The sequence below is a fragment of the Tenrec ecaudatus genome, chromosome 2, assembly GCF_050624435.1.
Source record: "Tenrec ecaudatus isolate mTenEca1 chromosome 2, mTenEca1.hap1, whole genome shotgun sequence".
Taxonomy (NCBI): domain Eukaryota; kingdom Metazoa; phylum Chordata; class Mammalia; order Afrosoricida; family Tenrecidae; genus Tenrec; species Tenrec ecaudatus.
The window spans coordinates 194,213,971-194,234,911 of record NC_134531.1 but is presented as its reverse complement, the minus strand read 5'-3'; positions in this window follow the sequence as shown (position 1 = coordinate 194,234,911).

The window sequence follows — 20,941 nt, the reverse complement described above, 5'->3', positions numbered from 1 at the left end:
ATGCCCTGGCCCCAAAGTCCACTTTCAGCATTCATTGGGGACCTTGCCTCTCCATTCCCTTACTGTCTGTTGCACCCCCTTAATGTTTTGCCTTGATGTGGCGGGGTTCGATTGGGTGCAATTCCCTTACTGTGTCTCTGGGGTTGTCCCCTGTAGGACTATGGGTCAGTGAGGGACATCAGCTTCCTCTATTTTCACATCACCTTCTTTTCTAGGTTTCTCTGTCTCTTCTCTTCCTTTAAAGGCATTGGTTATTAGATTAGGGCGCAGTGGTAATACAATTCACTAGATTGCAGTGAGTTTGTTGAGCAGTGGTAATCCAATATGATATCTTAATTTATTGTATCTGCAAAGACCATATTTTCAGATAAGGAAGATTTCAATAATCTGGGGTGGACACGAGTTTTTGGAAGACATCATTCAATTTTCTGTAGAACTCTTGAACATTAAATAAACCACAAAATAACTATTGAATGGCTGAATTTTCTCAAAATATAGTAACTTATATTTATTATTCTGGAAATTATACAATTTGGAGAAACTGTTTGGAGCTTTCTGGCTTATTTCAGTCTAGATTTGTTGCCATCTGTGTCCAGTGTGCAATTCTGATACTAAGAGTTATGATCTTTATCATCCTCAGAATTTCCATTATTTCTCTATTTTGTTTCAATTTTCTTTTTTTATTTTCTCATTTTTGTGGCACTAACTCCAGTAATTTGCTGTAAATAAAACCAAGAGAAACAATTTATTTAAATTTTGAATGAAAACTAAGGTGATTGACAAGACTGTCAAAGAAAATAAACTCTTCTTTACTGGATTACCAAAGAAAAACTGATGAGACATATTATCAAAATCAATTGTTCTAGTTACAAATCATGTTTTAAAAAACTTTAGAGGGCCTTACATTTATACTATTTTAAAATTTTGGTGTGAAAACACATACATGTAAAATAGAATTTAATATTATTTAACATCAATGTATAATTGTAAAACAAATAATAAAATTATCTATAAGCATTTTCTGAGCTTAATAACTATCAGTATCTACTATAATTATCAGTATCTTGGAGAGCTCTGTTGTAGTTGCATAATCTGTTGTTGTTTTGAAAGGATTACGAGGGAAGGGGTGGAGTTTTGCCTGTCAATCACGATATAACCAATGGACATGGCCTTCTGAGAATTCTGGGAACTCTTGTAGTTTCCTCCTTGGAGGCGGGAGACACCTCTCTCTCTCAGCTCACTCCCTTGGTGAAGCTCTACTGACAGGGCACATGGCACCATGCTGATAGATCCCGTGCCCTGGTAGCTGAAGAAGCCATTGGATCCACAAGACTTCCAACCCACTGGTCTTTGATCATTCTGCATTTCATCATTTCATGTATTTAGTGAGTCTGAAGAGGACTTTATGAATTGGTGTTGGACATATGGGCTGATATTTGACTTATGGATTTGATCTGAACTGGGTTGGGGCATTTTCTTGATGTTCGATTGATTTTGGATTCAAACCTCTTTCTTATACACATATGAGTGTTTATGAATTTTTTTCTCTAGTCTACCTGGCCTAAAACAGCTACTATGCTTCTTTTTCCAAATACGTCATGTTGTCTACTAAATTTGGTGCTAATAATCCCTTGACATTCTCTGTAGTATGTGTGTGTATAACATGACTAAACTGTAAATATATAAAAATATTATGATAAAGGGTAAAGTGTTGCAAAAATTCATAGACTTTTATTATATAAAATATCAAATTGCAAAGATCTTATTTCTTTAAAAACAATTTTATAGAAAATTTTTTTCTACATGAAACATGTTCCAACATATAAGCAATATACAGAAAGATGTGTTGTATATTGCATCTACAGAAAACAAAATGAATTACTGGGAAAGGGTGGAGGGACGAAAGAAAATAAAACAAATCAGTGTGATTTTGTGCAGTCTACTTTAATGCACCTAAAATTAGGCAACAGGTTGGGCTGGCCCTTTGCCCCACCCTAGGGACCTACACAGGACAGTAAGGAAAGGCCCCATGGGGAACACTCCACTTGATGGGAGCCAGAAGCTATTGTTTCTTATCATATATTTCATCTAGGTTATATTTGAAGGTGATATTTTCATCTCTCTAACCATTTCCAAAAGAATTTGGTATTAGGGTATCCTCAAGGGACACAACTTGGGCTGTTTTAAATGTTCTTTGAGTTTTGGAAATTTTGATTTGGTTTTCTTCACATCGAGTTTTCTTCACATTGAGTGGTAATCCACACTGAAGGCTGCAATCCCTAATCTTCACGAGCAAGTGTTTCAACACCTCCTCAGTTTCAGCAAGCAAGATTGTATCAGCTGCATATTGTAGGTTGTTAATAAACCCTCCTCCAATCCTGAAGTGGCGTTCTTCTTCACATAAGCCAGCTTCTGTAATTATTTGTTCTGTATGTGAATTATATAAATATGATGAAACGATAAAACCCTAATGCACACATTTCCTGACTTTGAACCATGTAGTATTTCCTTGTTCTGTTCACACAATTGCCTCTTAATTCATGGGCAAGCTATTCAACAGCACAATGAAGTATTCTGAAATTCCCATTCTTCTCAAGGTTATCCATAATTTGTTATGATGCACACAATCGAATGTCTTAGCATAACTCATAAAATATAAATAATATCTTTCTGATATTCTCTGCTTCCAGGCAAGATCTATCTTACATCAACAATTATATCCCTTGTTCTCTCCTGAATACAGCCTGAATCTCTGGCACCTCCCTGTCAATGTACTGCTAAAATCTTTGTTGGGTGATATTCGGCAAAAATTTTACTTGCATGTCATATTACTGATATACCAGAATTTGAACCAGAATCTGTTGGGTCACCTTTGTTTGGAATGGGTACAGATAGAGACTTCTTTCGGTCTGTTGGCCATGTAGATGTCACCTGGCAAATTTCCTCGCATAGATGAGGCAGTAGTTTCAGTTACAGTTTCTGAGACCCCTAGGGGCAGTGAGTGCTTCCAGTGCTTCATCACCTTCTTGAAACCCTTCAGTTAGCCTTCCATCAACTCCTGGAGTCTTGTTTTTGGCCATGCTTTCACTGCAGCTTCAAGTTCTTTTTTCAGTACAATTGGTTCTTGATCATATGCTACCTCTTGAAATGGGTGACTGTTAACTAGTATTTTGCGGTACAATGACTCTATATCGTTTTCATCTTCTTCTGACACGACCTGTATCATTCAATATTTTGCCATAGAATCTTTTAATCTTGTTACTCAATGCTTGAATTTTTCTTGCATTCTTTCAGTTTATGATATGCTAAGCATAGTCTTCCTTTTTGGTTTTGTAATGCTAGGTCTTTGTACATTTCATTATAATAATTATCTTTGCCTTCACAAGCTGCCTTTTGAAAATTTCTGTTCAGGTCTTTGGTGTCATCATTTCTTCCATTTTCTTTTGCTACTCTGTGTATTACAATAAGTTTCAGAGTCTCTTTTGACACCCACTTTTTTAATAAATCATTTTATGTGGGCTCATACAACTCTTATCACAATCCATACATACATCAATTGAGTAAAACACCCTTATACATTCCTTGCCCTCATCATTCTCAAAATTCGCCTTCCACTTGTGTTCCTAGGATCAGGTCATTTTCCTATTTTCCCTTCCCCTCCTTCCCCGCTTCCCCCTCCCTCATGAACCCTTAATAATTTATAAATTATTATTTTCTTATCTTACACTGCCCGGTGTCTCCCCTCACCCACTTTCCTGTTGCCCATCCCCCAGAGAAGAGGTTACATGTAGATCCCCAAGATCGGTTCCCCCTTTCTACACCCCCTTCCCTCCTGGTGTCACCACTCTCACCGCTGGTCCTGAGGGGTTCATCCGTCCTAGATTCCCAGTGTTTCCAGATCCCTACTGCACCGCTGTGCATCCTCTGGTCTAACCAGGTCTGCAAGGTAGAATTGGGATCATGATAATTGGGGGGAGGAAGCGTTCAAGAACTAGAGGAAGGCTTTGAGTTTCATTGTTGCTACACTGAATCCTGAATGACTTATTTCCTCCCCACTACCCCTCTACAAGGGATGTCCAGCTGTCTACAGATGGGCATTGGGTCCCCATCACGCAATCCCCTCATTCACGGTGATATGATTTCCCCCCCCTGCCTTTGTTGTTTGAAACCTGGTCCCCTCGGCCCTTCATGATCACACATGCCGGTGTGCTGCTTCCATGTGGGCTTTGTTGAATCTGGGCTAGATGGCCGCTTGTTTACTTTCAGTAGCCGGGCACCATCAGCCTGCTTCACCACACTTACTTATGCACACATTCATCTTCAGTGTTTATGTGAGGAAGGTGATCACACAATGATTTTTTTTTTGTTCTTTGGTGTCTGCTACCTGGTCCATTCAACACCTTGTATTCCTTTAGGCTGTGTGCTTCTTCTCTGAGGGCTTTGTTGCTTCTGAGCTAGATGGCCGCTTGTTTGCCTTCAAGCCTTTAAGACCCCAGACGCTATACCTTTTTGATAGCTGGGCACCATCAGCTTTCTTCACCATGTTTGCTTATGCCCACGTCTGTCTTCAGTGATCATGTCAGGAAGGTGGGTGTCATGGAATGACCGTTTTGCTGAGAAAGGTGCTGTTGTATTGAGGGAGTGTGTGCGAGGAGGCCCAATGTCCACCTGCTACCATACTACTGAATCTATAAATATATGCACATAGGTCTATTTCCCCCATAATCATAAATATATTTACATATGTACATGTTTGTTTTTAGGCTTCTGTGTATGCCTTTTGCTTCCTACTCCTTTCCTCTATTTCCTTACGCTTTCCTTTTGTCCCACTACCATGTTCAGCCTTCATTATGGTTTCAGTAATTCCTCTCAGTTACCTAGCCCTTGGTCACTCCCTACTAGTTCTCCCATCCCCTCCCTCCACTGGTTTTGAACCACTCGTTGTTCCCTTGTCCCTGGGTTGGCCAAGACCTCCTCCCTTCCCCTACCTCTCACACTCTCATGTCCCTCCGGAACGTTGGTCCTGTTATTTTCTTCTCACATTGTTTGTCCAGCCTATCTTATCTAGGTGGACCTGCAGATATAGTAATATGTGTATACAAATGCCGATGGCTTTGACAGCACCCAAGTGGCACATAAGAACATGGCATCGACAGCACCAACACTGACACGCTGTCAGACAAAAAAGCCACTGACATACGAAATTTAAAAGAGAAAAAAATTCTGTTACTAGTTCGAGGTCTGTTTCTTGGTCTTTAGGAGTGTTTTCTGGATGCGTCTGATGGGCTGCCACGTCCTGACCCCAGAGTCCATCCTTTATACTCCCTCGGGATCTCTTTGCTCTGCTTCCCCCTTTGCTCCATTGCATGCCCCCAGTGTTTGCCTCAGTGTGGTAGGGTCAGCTCAGTCGCACATCCCCCACTATGTCTCAAGTGCTGTCCCGTGTAGGGCCATGGGTTGGTGCAGGATGTCACATCTCGCCGTGGGGCCAGCTGTATGGTCCTCTCTGTATAATGGGCCCTTCGAGCCTGGCTATCGTCCTCTGAGCTTGGTGGGCCCAGGTGTGCTCCGCTCCGTTCTTCCTCCTTCCTCTGCTTCAGCTTCCTTCTGGGTGTGGTGTAGTAGGTCAGTTCCTTTCCCACACCAGACGATCTATTTTCATTTTCTGTGGTACTCCCTTTGATTGTGGGGTCGGGCTAATTCTGGATGGGGTCAGCGTATGGTCCAGTCTCTTTGTGTATTCCTCCGTGCTTTACGTTGCCCTCCTTGTTTGGTGTGTCATGGTGGGGTCTGTATGCATGTTCCAGTTCTGTGGGGACACAACCAATACTCTCCCCCATGTGGGTTAGTGCCCTGTTCACCCCCATACCATCCACTCGGTTTCTCCCCACCCCACTTCTCCCTCCCACTGCCCCACTTCCCCTTCTTTATACTGGGCTCTCATGTACCTCCCTAGATGTGGCCTGCCCTCCCTCCAACTATCTATGCTTCCACCCATTTATTGTGAGATAGATGTTTATTCTTGTATTCCTGGCATGCTGACTGTACTTACCTCAGGGAACTCATGTTATACTTGTCCTTTTGAGTCTGGTTTACCTTGCTTAACATAATTCCTCCCAGCTTTTCCCACGAAGTAACGTGTTTCATGTGCTCGTCTGTGCTTTTCAGTGCTGCATAGTACTCCATTGTTGACACCCACTTTTGGTCTTTTCTTTTTTTCTGTCTTTAATGAATTTCTGCTGTCTTCATGTATAATGTTATTACCCAGCATTTCTTATGTAGCTCCTCAAATGACTCTTGGGCTCTCACTGACATCCTTCACCTTCTGCACCCCGGATTCTCATAATTTACCCTCTGATAGTAATCCCTCCTTTGACTCTGGATTATATGGATTCAAATTCTTCAGTGACAGATGATGGTATGCTTCTTCCACGTGGACTTAGTTGACATCTCACTTAGAGAGCTGTTTATTTGGAAACACACCTTTTAACCAGATGCTATTTTGTCTGATAGATGGCACCATCTAAATTCTTTGCTACATTTTGCTATAGCACCTGTGTCCTCTCTTTTCCCTTCCTGAGGGTGAGTATGGAACAGGACCATGATGTAGAAACTAATTGTTCTTAAGTTGGACGAAGTATTTAGTGTCAACCCAAAACCAATTTCTCAATTTGTGCTTTTTAAAAAATATTGTGATTACTTGGGAGCTAATATATATGTCATATCATTCCATAGTTCAACCATGTCAAGCAGAATTGTATGACTGTTTTCAAAAATCTGTCTCCAAACATGCCTTTTCTTCCTGAACTCCTTGACATCATCTCCCTTTTATCTGCCCCCTACCCTCATACCCATCTCCACCCCAACCCCAAATCCTTGTTCTATTGGATATCCCCATAAGTCATCAATTCTGTATTTCATATACTGAAAAAAAACCCCAAAAAAACAACAGCACACCTTCAAGAGGGTGATCCGCATTGGCATTTCCCCTCTTAGGATAGATCTTGATATGCCCTTTTGAATACAAATGCAGTGTCGTTCCTCTTGAATCTGTCATTCAAAGCAGTGTTAGCCATATGGTTTTCTGATTCAAAATGGCCAATTCCAGTCCATTTCAGTTCACTAACATTTAGACTATTGTTCTTTATTAATTCTATTTCATTTTTGACAGTTTTTTAACTTCCTGGATTTATACTTCATACTTTCCAAGTTCTGATTATTAACTGATACTTGCAGCTGTTTCTTCTCATTTTGATTCATGCCTCATCAGCAAATGAAAGTCCCAAAGCCTTTATTTATTTTGTGTGTGTATTTAGTTCAAGGACTGTTTGTTGGCCTTTAAGAGTGTTTTCCAGTCGAGTCTGTGGGGTGCCAAGCCCTGGCCCCAAAGTCTATTTTTGGTATTCCCTGGGGACTTCGTTGCTCTGTCCCCCTTGTTGTTCTGTTCCACACCCTTAGTGCTTTGCCTCGGTGTGGTGGGATCAGATCAGCGGAATTCCCTCACTGTGTCTCCAGTGTTGTCCCCTGTAGAGCTATGGGTCAGTGGGTGATGTCCTGTCTCTTAGTGGGGGTGACAATGTGGTTTTCTCTGTGGATTTACTGCTCTGAGCAGGAATATCATCCTCAAGATTTGGTGAGTCAAGATGGGCTCCAATCTCTCTTCCTCCCTCTTCATGGCTCCCGTGTGCTCTGATCAGACATGTCCCTCTCCCAGAGCTGCAGAACCAGTCCTGTCCTCTGAAATAAGTTCTTCTTGGGGGCAAAGCCTTTATTCTCACAGACTTTACTCCATCTGAAGCATTATGGTTGCCCCTACATTGAGAAGGCAGCTCTTCCTCAGTCGTATTTTGAGTACATTTTGGCAGGAAGGGCCCATCTTCTGGCACTATATCCGACAATGATCTGCTTCTGTTCATGAGGTTTTCGGTACCTGTCAGTGTTTTGATATTGTCCATGAGGTTTTCAGTGGCTAATTCCCGTGAAGTGGACAGCGTTTTCATTCTTGTAGTTTCTTCTTAATCAGGAAAGTCTGCTGAAGCTTGCTACTTTGTCTTGACCCTGCTAGTATTTAAAATATGGGTGTCTTGGCTCTACCATCACAGCCAAACACAAGCAAGGAATGTATGACAAATTGACAAACAAATCATGGGCGCAGGAACAGTAGTTTGAAATATGGCCTTGGAGATAAAAGCAAAGCTGGAGATCACATGATAGCATTTTGCAAAATCAAAGACTTCTTCTAAACATAAATGGTGGCTATATACTTGGACTTTGCCAGATGGAATACATAGGAATTAAATTGAGTATATATTTGGAAAATGGCATCAGAAAAGCTCACTATGAGCATCCAAAAGGAGTCTAGGGAGTAACCATCAATTGCTCTTGTGTATCTTTCAGAAAATGAAAAAAGTTCCCCAAAACCATAATATGAAAAACAAAAAAAAACATAATATGAGGGGGAGGAAGGAGAAATGGATAACAATGACAGCAGAATAACTCCCCCTCAGGGGAAGAATACCAGAATAGTAGGTGAAGAGATAGAATGAGCAGTGTAAGAAATGTATAAATAGTAATACCAATACATAATATACTAAGTGTGCATGGGGGTAGCAGGGTGGGGGAGGGAGGGGAAAAATAGGAGCTGATATCAAAAGGCTCAAGAAGAAATATACTGTTTAGAAATTGTTGGTGCCAATCATAGTACATGTCCACTTGTGATAATGGATATATAGTTTGTTAAAATATATGTAAAGGCCCAAATAAAATTATTTATTTTAAAAATATATATGACTTTGAGAATATCCCATCTGAGTGCCAAGCACATCTATCTCCAGGATATTTGACTTCTTGAACACCTGATGAACTGTGTGGTGACATGAGTAACATCATCCATGAATAAAGTACAAGGTCTTTAAAAAGATAGGAAATGATGAGTATATCAAAATGTTGTCAGAAGAGACTCTGAAACTCACTCTTAAATGTGGAGTAGCTAAAGTGCATGCAAGAAATCATTAAATAAAAGAGGTGAATGGAAAATGTCAAAAGGCAACCCCAGAAGACAACATAAAATATAATGAAATGCACAAATACATGGAGATAAAAGACCAAACCAGGAAGAAAATGTTCAGCATATAACAAGATGAAATAATTGAAAAAAATATTGGATCCTCAAATCAAAATGTTGAAGGTGTCTATGGGGAAAATATTGAATGGTGCAGGAAGTTTCAAAAGAAGATGAGGGAAAGACAAAGTCATTCAACTACGAAGAAGTGGTCAATGTTCAACTATTTCAGAAATATCAAGAACTGATTGTACTAAGGAAGGAGTCTAAGCAGCACTGAAGGCATTAGCAAAAACATAAGGCTCCAGAAATTGAGGGAATACCAATTAAAATGTTTCAGCAGCTGCTTAAGCACTGCAGTGCTCATTCTTCTATGACTAGAAATTTGTAACACAGCTACCTGACCAACCAACTCGAAGCGATCCATATTTTGTGGGGGAGGGAGGGAAAGATATTTTCCTATTCTAGGCATGCATTTATCAGGATAGACATGCTATTGGGAGAGACTGGTCCTTGGAGAAGGACATTGTGTTAGTCTGGGTTGACTACAGAAGCAAATTCATAGAAAACATCTCTGCCCGGACAAGATCAAGTCCATAAGCCCGATATTAACCCATATGTCCGATATCAGTGTATAAATTCCTCTTCAGACTCACACAGCACATGCAATGATGTCGAATGCTGGAGGATCACAAGGCAGTGGGTGGAAAGTCTTGTGGATCCAGTGGTGGTGGAAGCATCTCAGAGCTAGCATTGATTCCTTCAACTCCAGGGTGCTGTTTTCATCAGAGTAGCTCCATGTGGCTTGTCAACAGGAATGTCTCCCAGGGAGAGTGGGTGTCCCATATCCAGAAATACTCAGGCAAACGCCATGCCCACACAAGACCTCATTGACTATGCCCTGATTTACAGATTAGACTCCACTCTTTCCCTCAAGTTGACAGTAGATTATGTAACTGCCACAGACATCATGCTTGGTAAAGTGGAGGGGGTCACAAACAAGAGAAAGGCTCACAATGAGAGGGATTGACATAGTGGTTGCAACAATGGCCTCAGTGTGAGATTGGTGCAGAAGCTGTTGTGGTATATAGGGTCACGATGAGTAATAACCAACCTGACAGCACCTAACAACACAAATAACACATGCATATACATTCCTAAAAGTATGTGTTTGCTTTTCTTTGGTCTTCTGAATTGCTTGTGAGACTAAACATTACAGTTTTTTTAATTGAACATTACATTGTTAGGATTTATCAATACCGATATATGGAATTCTAGAAGTTTTATTTTTTATTTTAACTTTTGTTTCACTGTATAGAGGAATATACCACACTTTATGTGTGTATTCTGATGTTGATGAGAATTTGTATAAACAAAGTAATCATGAATTGGTTGGACCCATTCCTTGGGCACATGTAAAAGTTTCCCCAGATAATGATTCTCAAGTGAAAATAGTGGTCATAAGGAGGTGGCCATACACTCTGATCTTTCCCAGGCCTGTCCCACTTTACATTTGTTAACCCTGAGCACTTATGAACTGTCATCCTAATCTCAGGTTGTGCATACTTTTGACTTACAATGGTGATCTCTAAAGTGGCTGTATCATTGTTCACTTCTACAAAATAAGTATAATTTATATATAAGATTATTCTTTTTATACCCTAGACATCTATAAACAGAGGCATTGTGAAAAAGAATTCTAATCAGTGATTGCAAAGTTGTATATAAATGTGTTATTCACTTACAAGTTGGGTTGTAACCCTCAAGATGTTCAGTTTGAAACCACCAGGTACCCCTGCTCCCATAGAGAGTTACAGTCTCGGAACCCACAGGAGCAGTTTCTATGCTGTCCTACAAGATCGTCTTATGTCAGAAGTGATTTTGGGGGTGTAGGGACAGGTGTTGGAATTATTTACTATCATTTTACCAATAACTAATAATTCAAAATATTTATTGACATCATATTTCCTCTTCTGAAATGCCTGGTGAAGTATTTTTGTCCACTTTTTGGATGCATTCTTTCTCTTTGTAAGTTTCATGTTTTAGAGCTAATTTTATTTCATGGCCACCTGGTTTTGTGAGTAGTAGGAGTGGTACATGTTTTCTCCTGGCTTAGGACGTGTTTCCAGATTAGACAAATTAATGTTCTCCTACCAGGAGTGCACAAGCACTCGTGTTTTTCAAAATAATGGCCACATATGAAAGTATTGCTATTTAAAATTTTGACCACCTGATGGGAATAAAGTGCTATTACAATTCAGTTTTAGTTTATATTTCTCTTATTGCTAATTATGCTGGACATTCTTTCATATGAAAAGTAGTTTCTCAAAAAAAAAAAGAAAAGTAGTTTCTCTCCTTTGAAATACTTCATCATGTCTTCTGTCCAATTTCCTTTTAAAAAATAATTTTATTAGGGGCTCATACAACTCTTATCACAATCCATACATATATCAATTGTGTAAAGCACATTTCTGCATTCATTGCCCTCATCATTCTCAAAACATTTGCTCTCCACTTAAACCCCTGGCATCAGCTCCTCATTTTTTCCCTCCCTCCCCAATCCCCCCATCACATGAACCCTTGATAATTTGTAAATTATTATTTGTCATATCTTACACTGCCCGAAGTCTCCCTTCGCCCACTTTTCTGTTGTCTGTCCCCCAGGGAGGAGGTTATATATAGATTCTTGTAATCGGCTCCCCCTTTCCACACCACCCTCCTTTTACCCTCCCGGTATTGCCACTGTCACCACTGGGCCTGAAGGGATCATCTGTTCTGGATTCCCTGTGTTTCCAGTTCCTATCTGTACCAGTGTATATCCTCTGCTCTATCCAGACTTGCAAGATAGAATTGGGATCATGATAGTAGGGGAGAGGGGAGAAGCATTTAGGAACTAGAGGAAAGTTGTATGTTTCATCATTGCTACACTGCACCCTGACTGGCTCATCTCCCCGCTACTCTTCAGAAAGGGGCTGTGCAATTGCCTACTGATGGGTTTTATGTCTCCACTTCGCACTCCCCTTCATTCACAATGACTTGAATTTTTTTTCTGATGCTGCCTGATACCTGATCCATTCAACACCTCGTGATCACGCAGGCTGGTGTGCTTCTTCCATGTTGGCTTTGTTGCTTCTGAATTAGATGGGTGCTTGTTTTCATTCAAGCCTTTAAGATCCCAGCCCTATATCTTTTGAAAGCTGGGTACTATCAGCTTTCTTCGCCACATTTACCTATTCACCCACTTTGTCTTCAGCGATTGTATCGAGAAGATGCCATCACGGAATGTCAGTTTAATAGAACAAAGTATTCTTGCATTGAGGTAGTACTTGAGTCGAGGCCCAATGTCCATCTGCTACCTTAATACTAAACCTATCAATATATGCACATAGATCTATTTCTATGTAAATATATTTACATATGTACAAGCCTTTATTTAGACCTCTATAAATGCCCTTTGCCTCCTAGCTCTTTCCTCTATTTCCTTTTACTTCCCTCTTGTCCCACTATCATGTTCAGCCTTCATTACGGTTTCAGTAATTCCTCTCGGTTACAATACCCTTGGTCATGCCCTACCATGCCTCCTACACCCTCCTCACCACCGATTTGGATCACTTGTTTCCTTGTCCCTGGGTTTATTAACACCATACCTTTACCCCCACCTCCCTCTCTCCCTTGTCCCCCCAGTGTGGCTGGAATTGGGGCCAACCCCTCCTACCACTAATCACAGGTTTGATAGGCAAAATTGTATGGTTGAGATATATAAATATTATGTTAAGGTCATTGAGAGCATGAGAGATAGAAGAAAGATAGAAATAATGGAGTCAGACACATTTCATGGTAGCATGCTCACCTCAACCCCGCTTGATGGTCCACGTGGAGAGAGGGGGAAGGGAACAAGGGAAAGAGGATGGGAGAGGAAAGGCCAAGAGGGGAGCCTGAGAGAGAGCTCTTTATTGCTAACCCAGGCCTATATATCTAGGGGGGGGGGCGTGAAAACTCACTAGTTACAGATGTCACAGGAAGTGGTTGCACTATAGGTTATACAGCAATGAGAGGGACAATTTAGGGATGTACACTCACTAGGAAGAGCAGGGATTGGGGTATACATGTGACAAGAAGGGTGGATCCTAGATTCAGAATAGCAACCTAGCTTTGGATTTCAATTAGCTGGTTTGATCTATTCCCTGGCTCAACTATAGAGACCATTATCAGTAGGGTGTGAACTCCACCTACAGGAACCAAATGAATGACTGCAAGCCTTTAGGTAGTAGCCCATTGTCCTTAGCAGCAAGGAGTAGGGCCTACTGTTGTCTGGTGACTGACTGCCTTCAGGGAGGAGGTCTCTAAGTATCTGACCTCCCCCAATAAACTAACAGAAGTCCCTAATATTTGGCATGTCTTTGGGGGAGACAAATCTAGGGAAATTCTCTTTATAATCCCACACCCCGGGTCCTGTTGTTTTCTCCTCCACATTGTTCATCCAGCCTATTTTATTAGACAGACCTGTGGAGATAATAACATGCAACAACAAAAAAAGATAGAGCAAAACCAAGCAACAAAATAAAACAAGACAATGGCCAAAAAAAAAAAACCAAAACCAAAACAAAACACAAGAAAGAAAAGTTCAAGGACTGTTTGTTGGCCTTTAAGGGTGTTTTGCAGTCCAGTCTGTTGGGACGCCAAGCCCTGACCCCAAAGTTTATTTTTTGTATTCCCTGGAGACTTAGTTGCTCTGTTCCCCTTGCTGCTCTATTCCACACCCTTAGTGTTTTGCTTCAGTGTGGTGGGACCAGATCGGGTGGAATTCCCTCACTGTGTCTCCAGTGTTGTCCCCTGTAAGGCTATGGGTCAGTGAGGGATATTGTGTTTCATAGTTGGACCAGCCATGTGGTCTTCCCTGTGGATTTGCTGCTCTGAGTGGGAATATCATCCTCAAGGCTTGGTGGGCCAGGATGTGCTCCAATCTCTATTCCTCCCCCTTCATTTGCTCCCATGTGCTCTGATCAGACACGTCCCTCTCCTGGAGCTGCCGATTCAGTGCTGTCCTCTGAAATAAATTCTTCTGGCGTGAAGGGCAGGTGTCCATATAGTTGGGATTGGGCCCAGCCCTCAGAGCGCTCCATTGGTTCCCTACTCCATGCGGCATGTTGCATTCACATCTTGGAGCACCGCGTTGAAGTCTGGTTCCTCTTTCCCTGTGGAGATACAAAAATTTCCCTCCCCTTGGGCGGGTTATTGCCCTGTTTCCCTGCTACCCATTTCTTTATTCTTTTTATCCCTTACCCCCTCCTTTTTATTTGGCTACCATATGTGCCCCTGGATTTGGTCTGGTCCCTGCCATACTACCTGGTCTTCACCCCAGGAATGTTTGTATACTGTAGCTTTTTGCCCATGCCCCTTTTGTATTTTTTCTTAAAACGTACCTCAGCAGACTCATATTGTACTTGTCCTTTTGTGCTTGGCTTACTTTGCTTAGCGTGAATTCCTCCAGTTCTTCCCATGCAGCAATGTGCTTCATACGTTCATCACTGCTTTTTAGTGATGCGCAGTATTCCATTGTATGTATGTACCACAGTTTTTTAATGCACTCATAAGTTTATGGAAATTTGGGTTGTTTCCAACTCCTTGCAATTGGGAGCTATGCCACAATGAACATTGGAGCACAGATGTCTGGGCATGGTTTATTGCCTCTTCTGGGTATAGGCCCAGTAGGAGAATTGCTGGGTTGTACGGTAACTCGATTTCCATGGTGACTGTACATACTTACAGGTCCACCAGCAGTGGCTGAGAGTTCTTGTCTCCTCACAGCCCCTCCAACATTGGTTGCTTTCTGATTTTTTGAATTGAGCTACCTTTGAGTGTGTTCGATGGTACCTCGTTGTTTTAGTTAGCATTTCTCTTATGACTAAAGATCAGGAGCATTTCCTCATATGTTTATTGGCCATTTGGATTTCTGCCCCTGTGAAACTTCTGTTCAGGTCCTTTGCCCACCTCCTCATTCGGCAATTAGTTTTTTTTTTCCTTTTTGGAAGCTAACAGAGTATTGTAGATTTTAGTAATAAGGCCTTTGTCTGATGTGTCATTGCTAAAGATGTTTTCCCTGTCTGTAGACTCTCTTATTACTCTCTTGGTGCATCCTTTCGATGTACACGGTGTTTTATCTTCAGTATATATCATTTGTCAATTTGTGCCTCTTCTGTGTGTGTGTCCTTCCCTATTTCTGATAGCCTCTGTATTCCCTGTGCCAAAGTTCTCAAGTTGGTCCCAATTCCCTCACTGATGGCCTTAATAGTTTGGGGGTTAACTTCTAGGTGTGTGATCCACCTTGAGTTTATTCTTCTGCATGGAGTGAGATAAGGGTCTTGCTTCATTTTTCTGCAGGTAAATATCCATTTTTTTCCAGCACCACTTGTTAAAGAGGGCATCTGCTTCCCCTTGGATATATTTTGGACCTTCTCAAAGATCGGTTGTCTGTATGCTGATGATTTTATTTCTGGGTTTTCAGTTCTTTTTCATTGGTCTGAGTATCTGTCATTGTACCAATACCATGGAGTTTTGACTACTGTGGCTGTATAATATGTGCTAAAGTCAGGTAAAGCAAGCCCTCCCACTGTGTCCTTCTTCTTGAGGAGTTCTCTGCTAATTCTTGGCATCTCCCCTCTCCATTTGAAGTTGGTAATCAGTTATTCCATTTCTTTGAAGAAAGATGAAGGTAATTGTATGAGGATTGCATTAAAGTTATATAGTGCCTTCGGCAGAACTGGCATCTTTACTATATTGAGTATAGGATATTCTTCCATTTGTTGAGGTCTCTCTTGGTTTCTTGTCATAGTATTCTCTAGTTGTCCTCAAATAAATCTTTTCTTATTTTCGTCAGGTATATCCCTAGATATTTCTATTTGTATTTGGCTATTGTGAAGGATATCACCTTTTTGACCTCCTCTTCTGTGGTCTTATCCGATGTGTATATGGACTTCTGTTTGTTGATTCTTGTATCATGCCACTCTGCAAACACCTCTATTGCTTCCAGTACTCCCCTTGTGGAGCTTTTGGGATTTTCATATATATATAAAATACCATATCATCTGCATATAATGATAGTTTCATCTCTTCCTTCCCCAGATGAATACTTTTGATGTCTTCTCTTTGCCTTTATGCTTTCAGCTACAACCTCCAGTACGATGTTAAATAAGAGTGGGGCCTGGGGCATCCTTGTCTGTACCACTTTTTCAATGGGATTGTGTTAGTCTTTTCTCCATTGACTACCATGTTAGCTGTTGGTTTTTCATATATCTTGTACTATCTGGAGGAATTTTACTTCCTTTCCTATCTTCTCAAGTGTATTAAACAGGAATTGCTGTTGGATGTTGTCAAATGCTTTTTCTACATCAAATGGTATTATCATGTGGTTCTTATACTTTTTCATGTCAATGTGGTGAATGATACTTGCTCTTTCGTATGTTGAACCATCCCTGCATCCCTGGTATGAATCCCACTTATTTAATATACTTTTGTATTCGATTGGCCAGTGTTTTGTTAAGGATATTTGCATCAATGTTCGTTAGGGATATTGGTCTGTAGTTCTCAATTCTTGTGGGAGTCTTTCCCGGTTTTAGTGTCAGTTATACTAGGTTCTTAGAAGGAGTTTGGGAGTTTGCCATCTTTTTCTATGTTCTGGAAGAGTTTGTGTAGGATTGGTGTTCGTTCTTCCATAAATGCTTGGTAGAATTCTCCTGTGAAGCCATCTGGTCCAGGGAAATTTTTTTGTTGGTAATCCCTTGATTACCTTGCTTATTTCTTCTATTGCTATGGGTCTGTGGAGACTCTTGATGTCCTTTGGGATAGTCTAGGGAGGGATTGTATTTCCAAGAATTTTTCTATGTCTTCCAAGTTGTTGAATTCTTTGGAGTACAATCCTTCATAGTGCTGTATAATTATCCTTTTGATTTCATTAGGGTCTGTTGTAATGTCAGCTCTTTCATCCCTCATTCTTGCTATTGAAATTTGTTCCTTCCTTTCTTTCGTTAGGTTTGCCAGCAGCCTGTCAATTCTGTTTACCCTTTCAAAGAACCAACTTTTAACAGCATTAATGTTTTCCCATAGTTTTCTTATTTTCCCTATCCTGCATCTCAGACCTGAGTTTTATTATTTCATTTATTTTGCTATTAGTGGGATTGTCCTGCTGACTCTGCTCTAGTTGTAAATTTTATGCCAGGATATCAATTATGAGTCTCTTTTCCTTTTTCATGTGTGCATGTATTGCTATGAAACTTCCTCTGATAACTGCCTTTGCTGTGTCCCATACATTTTGCTATGTCATGTTCTCATTCTCATTGTTTTCTAGAAATTTCCTAATTTCATTTCTGATCTGTGCCAGTACATACTCCTTTTGAAATAGTTATTCATCCTCCAATTGTTTGCACTTGTTTTCTTCATCTTCCTTTTAATTTCCAACCTTATTACACCGTAGTCAGAGACAGAGAGAGATCTGTCAGATAACAATGTTCTTAAATTTATGTAGATTCGCCTCATGCCCCAGCATGTGGTCTATCTCTGAATATGTACCATGCGGGCTTGAAAAAAATGTGAACTTTTTTGTATTTTGATGAAAAACTCTGTCAATAGCTATCAGTTTAAATTGTCTGACTGTAGTATTTAGATCTATAGCCTCCTTGTTGAGTTTTTTTCCCCTGTGATCTATCTTTCTCAGAGAGCAGTGTATTAAAGTTACCCACTATAATTGTTGAGGCTGTGATTTCATTTTTCATCTTTTGGAGTGTTTGGTTGACTTATTCAGTGGGTCTCTCCTTCGGGAATATATGTTTAAAACACTTAGTGGTTCTTTGTCTACCGTTTCCTTGAGCATTATATAGTGTCCCTTCTTATCTCTTTTTATGGTTTGCACTTTGAGGTCAATTTTACCCGAGATTACTATTGAAACCCCTGCTTTTCTTGAATTTCTGTTTGCTTGGTATGCCTTTCTGTGGGCTTTGATTCTCAGCCTATTTTTGTCTGTAGCGTTGAGATGTGTCTCCTGTAGGCAGCAGATTGATGGATTGTGTTTTTTTAACCCATTCTGCTAGCCTCAGCCTTTTAGTACCTGAGTTCAGGCCATTGATATTCAGGGTTATTATCTCCATCTGCGGACTCTGTAATGTCATCTTATACCTTTTGTGTTTGGTGTTTTCCTACCTTCCTTTCTTACTCATGTGTTGTGCATCTGTGTTTGTGTGTATCATTCTTGACATCTTTCCATCCATAAGCCAATGGTATTTTGGGGTCTGTTTTCTCTTTGTTGCCCTCTGGGTGAAATTGTTCTACATGGTGGTCTCTTATTTATGCTTGAAGTGTTTTTCTTCTACCCATACGGTGGCAAGGATATTTTGTAGGGCTGGCTCTTTTCTAACGTGTTCTTTGAGATTTTACTTGTCTGAAAAGACTCTTACTACTCCATCTATCTTGATCGATAATTTGACTGGGTAGAGTATTCTTGAATTTGTGTTGTTTTCCTTCAATTTGTGGAATATGTTTCTGCACTCTCTCTCTCTTCTTCATAGTTTCTGCTAATAGGTCTCAGCATATTGTTATTTGTGAATCTTTATATGTAATTGCTTGTTTTTCCCTAGCTGCTCCCATGATTTTTTTTCTTTTTCATCCCAAGTTGGATAGTTTAACTATTATGTGCTTTGGCGACTTCTTGGTTTTTAGTCTAGCTGGTGTTCTTTCAGCCTCCTGAATGGTTGACTGGTTTTCATTCACTGTGCTGGGGAAGTTTTCCTCCAAGAATTATCTTACTATTGTTGCAGATGACTTCTTTGTTGTCCCTTCTTCTGGTAAGCCAATAATTCTAATATTGTTCCTCTTCATAGCATCAGACATAGCTCTTAAGTTTTCTTCAGCTTCTTTGCTTACCCAACAACATAAATTAAAATACTCAAAAATTAAACAACCCTCAGTCTCCTAACCTTTACCAATTTTAAGTGGGTTTTGGAAAAGTGTGCAGCTTCATTGCTGTCATTGCTGTCAGATACCATGGAGCAGGTTCCAACTCATAGCAACCCTGTCTTAAGCAGATACATCCTGCATCAGCCTCACAATTGTCCTTAAATTTGAATACATTGTTGAAACCACTGTGCCAATCCATCTTATCGAGGTTCTTCCTCTTTTTTTGCTACCACTCCTTTTTATCAAGATGATGTTCTTCTCCAGGGACTAGTCTCTCCTAACTACATGTTCAAAGAACTGGAGACAAAATCTCACCATCCTTGACTTTAAGGAAATTCTTGCTGTACTTCCTTTGAGACATATTTGCTTGTTCTCTTGGCAGTGCGTGGTACTTTTCAATATTCACCAGTTAAAATTCAATCTTTTTTTTATCTTCCTTATTCAATGTCCAACTTTCATATGCATATCAGATGATTGAAAATATCATTGCTTAGGTCAGGCATACCTTAGTCCTCAAAGAAACATCCTTGCTTTCAATATTCTTGAGATCTTAGGCAGCTTTACCTGATGTAACACATCTTTTGATCTCTTTACTGCTGCTTCCATGAGCATTGATTGTGGATCCAAGGAAGATGAAATCCTTGAAAACGTTAATGTTTTTCTACATTTATCATGATGCTACCTCCTGGTCCAGTTGTGCGGATTTTGGTCTTCTTTACATTGAGTTTTAATCCATACTGAAGGCTGCAGTCCTCGATCTACATGTGCCCTAATTACCTCGGGTGCACAATTATGCCTATGATTCTATGCCTTGAAATTTAGAGAATTATTCAAAATAACAAATCCCCAGGAAACACAAGAAACCTAGCTAGCCGTCCCCTGCTTGCCATACACAAACCCTTGTCTACAATCCTGCATTGCTGTTACCCTATCTTCACATGAAACCTCCCGAGTGACCCTGCAGAGAACTGTTAGTATCATAAGACCTTTAACATCCCCACAGCCGTTCTCTCTTGATCTGTACCTATCGTTACTGTACTTTCCCAACAGTGCCATGATTAAAAGAAACCTTGCATTTTTCCTTTATCTGAATAGCAGTTTCTATTTCCATGTCTATGTTTCTGCTATCGCATTATATATTGGATTACAAAGGGCAAATGGTTGCTTGGGTTTTTTGTTTCTGCTTTTTAGTTCATAACAGATGGGACCAATAGAGTCTGGATTCTTAATTGGATGCAGTGACTTTAGTTTGTCTCTTAAAAGGGAGCATGTGTTGTGTGGGTGAGAAGCGTTTGCATGGATGTTTAATGTACAGAAAATTTTCTCTGACCATGGCCCTTAGCTTCTTGTCTTTCTGGATATATGAGGGGGTACCCCCTAAAAATGATGCTCATTTGTTTTTTGTTACACCAGGTCATACTGTTAATCAAGTTTTCTACTTAGTGATTCTGAAAAGATTGCGTAACAGTGTGAGATTAAAAAAAAGGCCTGATTTGTAGAAGATGGGGCACTGGTTTTGCCACCAGGACAATACACCTGCTCATGCATCCATCTCAGTGCCCCAGTTTGGGGCAAAAATAACATGCCTCTCATACCCTACACACCTGACTCACCTGACCTCGCTCTGTGAAACTTCTTTTTGTTTCCGTGAATGAAGAGGGACATAAAAGGACAGTGATTTGACCACATAGAAGAACTGAATAAAAAAATGAGGGAGGTGCTTTCAGCCATCCAAACCGATGAAATTTGAAAATGTTTCCAAGAATGGAATCACAGATTCGACAAATGTATTAAGTGTAATGGAGAGTACTTTGAATGTGATAAGGTTGTTTGTGAAAAAAATTTTAAATGCATAGCTTTGGGGAAAAAGACTTTCCATTTTGGGGAGCAGGTATCCCCTAGTATGCCTCTAACCTATTTCCCAGTGTCCTTGCA